This window comes from Chaetura pelagica, unplaced genomic scaffold (genome assembly GCF_000747805.2).
Source record: "Chaetura pelagica isolate M959 unplaced genomic scaffold, ChaPel_1.0 scaffold332, whole genome shotgun sequence".
NCBI lineage: Eukaryota > Metazoa > Chordata > Aves > Apodiformes > Apodidae > Chaetura > Chaetura pelagica.
In genome coordinates, this window is record NW_009952480.1 from 1,005,548 (window position 1) to 1,013,833 (window position 8,286).

Here is an 8,286-nt window from a genome sequence, read left to right on the forward strand (position 1 = left end):
TTTGCCATCACTGAGAATGGATGGAGGTGAGGAAAGATGACAAGAATAGTGAGATGGAACTAGAGCCAATGTGTAAGGAGGAAGGTCCTAGAACTTCCCCTGAGTGACTTGGGAAGCAAGAAATGGTGTATTTTTCTTACAAGGAGGCAAAATTTTCATCAAGGTGGGAAATTTGCTAACTTAACATCTTGATCTTGATGGTGCCATTTACAGAGTGTGAAGGACTTCACTTTTGACCTGAGACTTGATCATCCCACTACTTTATTTGAGTGGCACTTCACCTTAGGGGTTGTTTCACTTTTGGGTTTGTTTGGTTGGTTGGTTTGGTTTTGTTTGTTTGTTTGGGTTTGGTTTTTTTTTCATTATTTTTTGCTATATTCAGGAGTGGTTATTCTAGAAGTTGGTTGGTTAAGCTAGTTAACTTCAATGTAATTCCATAGCCATAAGTTAGTTTTCTTCTCAGCCTTCTAATAATGGCAATCTTATGGAAGTACGTGCACTTCTGAATATAGGAAATACTTATGTGGGGGCTTCTGTCCTGCTCAAAGCTCTGGTTTGGTACTGATATATGAATGTGTCCCACCTCCTCCCACAGCTGCCCTTTTAACCTGCATATTTTCCCTTCTACTTCAGCATCCATTCCAAACATGTTCTTGGGTTCTGTTTTAATGGCTGATGCTTTTAAATAGGTCCGAGTCAACACCAATAAATTGGGGGGGGGTTGCCTTACAATTTTCTCTCTAAGGGAATAATGGCAGGCAGTTTGTGAACGCTGGTATTTTTACACAAGGCAGGAGGGGGCGATAGAAGCCAACAAATAAGTAAGATCCCGCCTCTACAGTCATGATAACCAACCCAAAAAATCCCCTTTAAACGTATAAAGTGCCCATTTCTTTTAAACTGTGTTTCAGCAATATGGGCGGTGGGGAAAGTTTCCTTACTGGCTTAGTCCTTAATCCTCCAGACAAGATAGAAATTACTATTATGGAAAGGATTCATTTCCAGTGTATTGTCAAACACCATCATCCCACCGCCTGCTGCTGGGGGTGCAGTCTCTCACTGAAAGGTTGATCTATCAGTGTGGGTGTTGAAAGGTGGAGGGATTTCTGACAGCAGCTCATCTAGGCTGGCTTCAGATGAAAGTCTTGGACATTCAGAGCCTTCACCTTCTGAAGCAAGTTTGTGGTTTCTAGTGAAATTTTAATTGGGTGAAGGGAGGACAAAAAGCCCTTAAGAGAAAACCCCCAAGTAGCATTTACTGTGGTAACCTGTGGGCGTTTCAGTAGCCATGAAGACAGTTGGGTCAGGGTAGACTTCATCTCAAGGTCCTCATTAACCACTTTTTGCCAGATTTGCCAGCCAGTAGTGCAGTCCATCAGAAGCAATACATTCCTGTGCTCCTATCAGGGCAGGATGTTTCATTTCAGCAAAACATTTCCCTCCTCACCACTTCTGAAGCATTGAAGCCCATGGGGAAAGCTGTGCCAGAGCCAGCATTTGTGGTTGGGTCCGTAAACCAAACAACCTGGCTGCCCTTCCCCTGCCTGTTCCTGCCCCACTCCAGATCTTCACGTCAGTGCCTCTGAAAGACCCTCATCACTGAATGGAGATCTCATGCTTTAGCCCCTCCAGACTTATCCCAAACTGATCTCTTACTACACTGCCTTTATCCTCTTCTGATCTGCTACTGATACCAGCCTTAAACCCTAATTTGGCTGTTCATCCAAACCAATCCCAGGATATAAGGGGTGTCTTTTACTGGATTTTGTACCCAGGCAGCAGTCACCCTGAACCACCTTCAGATCCCTCCTCAATACAAATTTTTACCTTGAGGTCACCAAATGTAGCCAGCCATGAATTCCAAATGGAAGAGAGAGTTATGTGTATGTGTGTATGTGCCTGAGAGTGCAGAATTTCTGGTCTCTCTTTCTGTCCAATCCCTTGGGTCACTCCATACCTGTTGGTATTCAGAGAGCACTGACTGGAGAGAGGACTCTCTAGATGACGTGCTCCAGAGCTCCAAGCAGCACTGGATGTCTACAGCCCAGCAAGAAGTAGAGTAGTTTTCCAGGGTGGGAGCAGAGGCTATTTGTGGGTGGAAATGGCCTTTCTTTGTCCTGCTAGAGGTTGCTGCCTACTTCTGTAAAATCAGCCTGCATTCACTTACTGGAGTGCAGCCAGCAAAACTTGGAGCCAAATCCCAGACTTCCAGACTTGACAGCTTTGACTCGTGTAACTTGAGAAACACCAAGAAAAGTATTTCATTGTGGCACAGCTCTTGTTGACGGCTCACTGCATCAGTGCTAGGAGGCAAGCAGGCAGCAGCCCTCCAGCAGTAAATGCAAGCAACTTTAAGCTCAAAGACTCGCCTCTAGTGATGGATTCTTCAGCAGAATTCCAAAAGTGTCCCATGAACCAATGTTCAGCCCTAGTCTTTGGTGTGTCTTTTCACATCTGCATTTCCCAGGAGAAGCTTGGTGGATAGATCCAGCCTGCATCAGTAGGTCAGGGAGGTTTTTCTACCTCAGGGAGGTTTTTGCTCTGCCTCTTAGTTTAACAAAGGCTTTACTGTCTGCATATATCTCGCTGTACAGTTTGTTTTCCCTTGCACCACACACACATCTGTGGGGAGTCTCCTTCTCACACATGGCCATTGAGAGACTTCTTTAAGTTCAAAATATACTTAGTATGCTAAAAAAGCAACCTGAAAATAAATTTAATGGGACTCTTGAGAGGAAGGGAATAGGGAGAGGAAGGTCCAGGAAGCAAAGAAGAGGAAGATACTAATTTGTACCATCTTCATGGTTTCTTTAACTGTTCCAGGCTTGCATTTGATATATTTGCATTAACTTGAGGTGGGACAGTCTGTTGTTGAGACCTGAGCCACAAAGCAGACCAGGTGCCTGATGTCAGGAAGTTAGTTGTGTGGTTCCAGGACTCATGTAGTTTCACTGTTGCACTGGAATATGGGTTAGAGCAGAGGAATCATGAGGTGCTTTCTGGCATTTTTCTTAACAATGAAGAAAATTATTATCTGGCTTTGCAGAACTAAGAGTCTCATGTTTGAACTGCTGGGGCTGAGGAGTTCATCCCGAAAAGCTTTTTATGGCCTTTGAAAAGTCCTGCTCTGCAGCTCGTGCCAAGTAGTTACTTAACACATTTGGTTTTCAGAGATTTGACTGAGGGATCCTAGACAGAAGTTTGACCCTACTATTCTTTGCAAATGTGTCTTGTTCTAGATGCTACTGAACTAGCACTCTCACATACAGCAACAGTTGCAATAGAAGAGATGGGGTTCTTCCTGAGCCTTTCTGGTTCTGCATACTCATTTGGAAATCAATGTAATGCATTTTAATTGCCTATTTTTCTCCTTAGTCTTCTCTTTACAGCTACACACCAGCAAAAAATAATAAGGTAGAGTCTAGCAAGGCAGGCTGCTAATGAGGAAGCTTGACTCAAGAAGATTTTAATTTTCAGCATTTGCTCTTCAAGATAGCTATTTCAGCATGAAGGGATGTCACAAAACAGGAATGGAACAAAGGCATTTGGCTCATACTAATTTTGCTCCATGAAGAACCAAACACTTACATCCTTGACCAAAACAAAGGAGTGTGGCAATCCATTTCAAGATGCTGGTCCCCTTAGCCCAATCATCCCTAAAACGCCCATTGTGCATTAAATACGGTGTGAAAAGACTGAGGGAGACAATTTGAGCTATGACGAAGGAAAGGTATATTTTAAAAATGCAATATCTTGCCAGCCTTTCATTATCCCCCTGCTAAGGACAAACTTCTGGCTCTGCCAAGCTGATCAAAGGGCTTCTCAGAAACCCCTCACCCACGGAGCATTGCTGTGAGAAACAGGATTTAGCCAAGGTCCATGGCATCCCTAGACAGCTGGAGCAGGTAGGGTTGCATGAAGTTGGCCTGAGTTAGGATCAAAGCCAGCACTTAGATGCCCCCAACTCTACAGCTGGTGCAGCTCAACTGTGACCTGGATACCACTGAAACTTGTATCTGAAACTTGCCATCACTATCAACGGGGTGCACTGCTGGAGACATCTCTGTTCAGCATCTCCACCATAAACCTTCGTTTCCAATAGCACAGTTTCCTATCAGAGACTCATGTAGGCTGAAAAGCTCTGAGTTTCCTCCCTGTCCAAGGCCACTGTCTTTGGAAAGACTGAGCATCTCAATGTTTGGTGAAAATAAGAGAGGAGAAGAGCATATTGCTTTACAGCATTGACCTGTAGTCCCTCCTTACCTACTTTGCATTAAATGTAAAGGATGCTCCTCAATAGTGCATAGGCACAAGGCAGTGAATAAAACCTTAACATCACTTGGAAAATAGTTCCTTTGTCTCTCCATACCCCTCATCTCCTGAATTGTCCTATTGGCTGAAAATACTGGGGGGGAGCAGGGACTGGTGTTTGCAAGCATCTGGCAAAGGGGCCACAGTCAACATATCTGCTAGAGTAGTCCAAGTCCTATTCATAAAGTTTGTGAAGGTGAGCCTAGAAAAGATTAAAGCAATGATTTAGCATTTCCTGGGGTTTAATGACATTACTGACTTTGCATCCGAAAATGAGGTGAGTAAAATGAATGCAAGTATCAGAGTATTGATACTGGAAGGATAAACTTGACTGACAGAAAGGAGAAGCACAATAAATAGGACCATCACACAAAGACAGCTGACAGGCCTGATCTCCCAGGGCTCAGTGCTGGGACTTGTTCTGTTTACGAGTTCTGTATAAATGAGCCCAAGGTTGGCGCAAGATGCTGGGTGTCCAGATGCAGATGACATCATGATGGGAAGGGAGGCTACTGATGAATTTTAGGAATGCACCAAACTACAGGAGGGTTTAGAGACACTGGGAGAACAGGCTAACACAAAGGACTTCTTTATTACACAATGGAAGGTTATTAATTTAGGGAGAACCAATAGCACATTTAAATGCAAGTTTAATGAACTAGAACAGGAGGAAATTAATGAAGGAAAAGGCTCGAGCTGGTGCTGAGGAGTGGTAGGGAGAGAAGCAGTCTGACAAGTAAATAATAGCCCAGCTGAGATTTTGGAAAGAAGAGCTCATGCTGCAGCCAGGGAGTCCAGGGCTTCACAACAGTCACCCGTGTCACATGGCAGCCAGACTGCTCTCAGCACTGAACTTGAGGTTCAAGACAGGCTGGTCCCTGATTACAGAGCGGGTGGCTACAAAGGGTGCTTCACCACTGCCAGACCTGTTCTGGGTGTCAGGACATGGAGCCTTGGGTCCAAGAGGAGATGCTACCATAGCATGCATCTTGGTGGAGACAGCTAGGGACATGTTTGAGACCCCAGGGCACTTGGTTGTGACCACAGCTCAACCAAACATGCTGCCTTTGGCATAAATCAGATCAGTCCAGGTCTGTCTCCTCTGGCTGCGGGAGGAGATGCACTCAGGAACCAACTGCCAGTGGGGGGGAGCTGACACTAAGAGCAAACTTCCCAGGGGATGTAAAGTTTACAGGCTTGTCAAGACAAAAAGGAGCTTCTTTTGCAGTGGAAGAGCCATGTGCAGTCTTTCCTGACTCCTGACAGTCACAGACTCAGCCACTGGCCCCTGGGTTGCTGGGTGAGGCAGCACTGCTGCACGTGCAGGCAGCCCAGGCCTCACGTCCATCCTCCTAGGTCACTGCTTCCACAAAGCCTCCTTCAGCAGCCCTGCTCCTACAGATGAAACTTAGATGTGGAAAACATTTCCTCGCCTGAAAATGAAGGTTCCTGCACCTTGTAGGATGGATGAGATGAGAGGCACCATGCCCACAGTGTGTAGGAATCAATACCTGCCACTGGTACGAGTCTCCCACAGACATAATAAATCGGACCTTTCCCTTTCTCCCCCCCCCAAAAAGGGTCTGCTCTACTGCCAGCTTGAGTCCCTGTGTACCCAGCCCACCTTTCCTTCATTAGGTACTTTGGAGCGAGGCAAAAAAACTTGTTACCACCCTCTCTAGCAGCAACTGGGGAAGTCTGAAACATGTTAAATATTTCCAGAGCTAAAAAACGATGTCTGGTAGAAAAGTGTCACAACTTCTTTGCAAGTCTGTCTATACTGTACAAGTATGACAATTTGCCAATTCTTTAGTACTACGTTACCAACAGAGCTTTATACATGCTCTTCTTTTTTAACCACCCACTGCATTGCACATTTCATCGGTAAGAGTCCAGGAAGAAATGCAGAGTATCAGGATTTTCACTTTTTATGGTGGTTTTGTCCTGGGAAGGGAGTACCTGAATCGCCATGGGTCATGCAACAGAGCTGGGATTCAGCCCACTTGCTGGCACTGACCTCAGTCCAGGCTGGCTTGAGGAGAGCAGACACTGCACAGTGACACCAGCCAGCAACAAAGGGTCTACCTGGAGCACAAGATGTGCGTGTGCCCACCGTGCAGGCTTGTAGGAGGGGCAAACCCAAAAGGAAACAAAGTGGCAGCGACGCAGTGTGTGTCATTATGAAATTATTGCTCTGAACTGAAGGCTCGATTTAATTCAGTCACAGCTTTCTCTATATGGGCCTGGTGTGGCTGTCTCATGTCTGTCTTGATTTTAAAAAGTCAGTGTCTGAATGGGTGAGTGTAGCTCAAAAAGTTTAAGGTCCTTTGCCTGCAGTACCTGGCTGCATTCCTAAACAGTTGTTTTTTAAAAAGTCCACTAAATCAAAAGCCAGGTAAATCAACAGAACGCCCAACGCCGTAATGAGACAGGTTACAAGGTAAATTACAACATTATTCAAGCACACAAAATTCTTTCTCTGGCATTTGTCCTGCTAAGAGCAACGCACCCTAAAAAGTGATAAAATTATTTCTGGCAGCCTGTGAAAGAGGCTGTGTCTGGGGGGATGGAAGGCTGAGCCCAGCCTTTGCATCAGCTTCTAACTTTTTTGGGGGCTTCAGGCAGCATCTGGCCACTGCTCAGGTGTGCTCCATGCTTCGTGTGAAAGGTTCATGGATGTGTCTTCAAAACGGTCCAGCCACAAACACTGGCCATGTGCTATCTCTCACTTTACAGCAAATCTTGTTACAATTTGCAAAGCCAGGGATTAGAAAGACTTTAATTAAGGACGTGGTTAGGGAGGTTTGGGACTTATTAATCTTTTGTTACAATGAATGAAATTCTGAACAGATGCTGGTGCTTTTGAAGCTGCCAAAACCCCAAAGATGGGCCTGCAGACCCTAAGGAGATGGCCATTATTTTGTATGTTAGATATCAAAGGCGATAAGGATATAGTGGCAAGAAACCCAAAACAGAACAAAACTTCTGTACAGAGCATGGGTGGCTTTTTCTGATTTGTATCTTCGATTATGGGATTCTGTGCATTTATTGTAAGAAAATATTTCATATTGGTCAACACTGGGGGGAGAGGTCCCCCTGCCCTGCTTTCAAAACACTTTTGTGCAGACATATCTGAAAGATTCTCACTTTAGAAGACACCATGCAGAGAAACAACTTGTCCCAAGTCTTGCAAGTAGGTTAGGGTGCCAGTCTGGAACCGCAGCCCTGCCTGTTTTGCTGTGCTACTCATCTGTACTCTGCGCTGAGGCAAAAACTAGAGGCATTTTTGTTGAATAAGATGTTGTGCAGAACTGTAGCTACTGTGTACAAAGCTCCATGCACTCCACCCCTCCCAGTCTGCTGAGGCTCAAAGAAAAGGAGAGAAAGGCAAAACGCAGGAGGGAGCACACACACACAACTTAACATAATGAGAAACCAACCTAATGAGTATGAATCAGACTCTTAGGTGATTAAAACATCCTGTTTAAATACTCCACAGGTTTTGGGGTATTTTTTTAAAGGATAGCACTACATTTACATGCAAGAGCTGACAGAGGGCAAGAGGACAGAGGGCAAATTTATAGCTTTGCTTGTGAAGATGAATAGAATGGGTCAAAAGTGGTCAAAAAGTGCTAATTCAAGCCTGCAGAGGAAGTCACGTTGGACAGCCAAGCTATATAAGGAAAGCCAAGGCAGGTTACAGGGTTTGCAGACGGCTTGAGCACTGGAGGGGTGCAGCCCAGCAATTGAGAAGGGAAGCACTGTGGTGACACTGCAGCCCTCCTCACCACCCCACAGCTGGGTGAGGAGGGGGGAGGGAAGGCTTCTTTCCTATTCCTGCCCTCCTTCCTTCTACAATATACAGATTTTTTCTTCTTGGGATTTCTTCAGGACAAATTGATTGCTGTCAGGGCAGTGGAAAATCAGTGGGAACCCCAAAAGGCTCTGCCCTAAGACAGGCTTTGTGGCCTGCTC